This window comes from Fukomys damarensis, unplaced genomic scaffold (genome assembly GCF_012274545.1).
Source record: "Fukomys damarensis isolate Sample0158 unplaced genomic scaffold, DMR_v1.0_HiC HiC_scaffold_12, whole genome shotgun sequence".
In the NCBI taxonomy this organism is placed as follows: Eukaryota; Metazoa; Chordata; class Mammalia; order Rodentia; family Bathyergidae; genus Fukomys; species Fukomys damarensis.
Window position 1 is genome coordinate 17,259,710 of NW_022900924.1, and position 2,266 is coordinate 17,261,975.

Genomic DNA, 2,266 nt, shown 5'->3' on the forward strand with positions numbered 1-2,266 from the left:
TTTTGGATTTTTGAAACAGGGTCTCACTGTGTAGTTTAGGCTGGTCTTGAATTCTGTAGCTCAGGCTGGCCTCGAACTCAGTGATCCTCCTGCCTCAGCCTCCCGAGTGCTGGAATTACAGGTGTGTGCCATCACGCCTGGCTTACAATAGATTTTACATGAAGAGTATAATGGATTTTAAAATACAGTTTTAGTGGATTTTAAAATACAGTTTTAAAGCCGGGTGTGGTGGCGCACGCCTGTAATCCCAGCACTTGGGAGGCTGAGGGAGGAGGATCCCTGTGAGTTCAAGACCAGCCTGGGCTATTTAGTGAGTTCCAGGTCATTCTCAACTACATAGTGAGACCCTGTCTCAAAAAACCAAAAAATAAATAAATAAAATAAAATACAGTTTTAAACTGGGCGTAGTGGTGCATACCTATAGTCCCAGCACTTGGAGAGTCTGAGGCAGGAAGATCACCAGGAGTTAAAGATCAGACTGGACTGCATACTGAGACCCTGTTTCAAAAAGAAAAGAAAGTTTTAATTGAAATATCATGTTGATAAGCCAAGTGTGGTGGTGCACACCTATAATCCCAGCGCTCGGAAAGCTGAGGCAGGAGGATTGCTGCAAGTTTGAGGCCACCCAGGACAACATAATAAATTCAAGGTCAGCCTGAATTACACAGTGAGACTCTGTCTTTAAAAATTTAAAAAAAAAAAAAAAAAAAAAAAAAAAAAAGAAAAAAAAAAAGAAGCATGACGAGGCGCAAACCTGTAATCCCAGCACTCTGGAGGCTGAGGCAGGAGGATTGCTGTGAGTTTGAGATCAACCTGGGCTACATACTGAGTTCCAGGTCAGTCTCAACTACGTAGTGAGACACTCTAAAAAAATAAATAAATAAAAGTAATGATGACATTAAAAGAAAATCATTAGAAGATAATATTTTTTAGAGAAAGCAATTTAATTATTTTCGGTACTGTGGACTGAACTCAGGACTTCATCTATGAGGCAGGCGAGGCACCACTGAGCTAAATCCCCAGCTGGGAAAACAGTTTAGTAATAGCTATCAGATATTTTTTTCTGCTACTGAAGACAACCCAGTTCTACCACTAAGCTAAACCCCCCAGCTTCTGTCAGATTTTTACCATTCATTCTTTTTGATCAGCAATTCATCTTCACTATTCAATGCTGGGAAGACATGCACACACTTGAAAATAATTCAATTTGTCCATAAGGAGATGTATAAGTTAGAGTACATCTATAAAGTTAAATACAATACAGCCATTAACCATAATAACGTGTTTTATATGTCCTTTCATGGAAAGATACCTTAGGATACCTTACTGAGTTGTTTTTTGTTGATTTTTTGTTTTTTGGTTTTCTGAGACAGGGTCTCACTTTATATTTCAGGCTGGCCCTGAACTCACCCTGAACTGAGGCTCACCTCAAACTCTCAGCAATCCTCCTTCTGCCTCCTGAGTGCTGGGATTACTGGCGTTATCCAAAACCCCTGGTGCTTATTGAGTTTTGTTTTTTTTTAAATCAAGGCCAGTTTTTTATGCTGTTTGTTTTTTGTTTTGTTGGGGTTTGTTTTGTTTTTTTTTGTTTTTGTTTTTTTTTTTGGTGTAGTTCACTGTGTAGTTCAGGCTGGACTTGAACTTGCTGTGTAACTCACAGCGGCCTTGAACTTGTGGCAATCCTCCTGCCTCAGCCTCCCAAATGCTGGAATTACAGGTATATAACACCATGCCTGGCAAGGCCAGTACTGATTATGCTATCAAATCAGAAATGATGGTGCACACCTGTAATCTTAGCACTTGGAAGTCTGAGGCAGAACGATTATGAATTTGAGACCAGCCTGGGCTACGCAGTAAGTCCAAGGCAAGCCTCAACTATATAATAAGACCCTGTCTCAAAAAAACAAAACATAAGTGAATAAAATTTTAAAAATATTTTTAAAACAGCAAAAAATAATCAGCCTAAAATAGTCTCAAGATGACAGTCACCTTATCCTTTTTCCTGAAGTATCTATTTTCATCATTTTAATATGTCATTAATTACTGTCACGTGTAGAAATGTTGCAGCACCTGGAAATACTTGAACAAGATTTATGTGCATTGTTTTATTCTGAATTTTTCTTGTTTCTAAAATTATTAGTATTGCCGGGCATGGTGGCACACACCTGTAATCCCAGCACTCAGGAGGCTGAGGCAAGAGGATCGCTGTGAGTTCAAGACCAGCCTGGGCTACATAGTGAGTTCCAGGTTAGTCTCAACTACATAG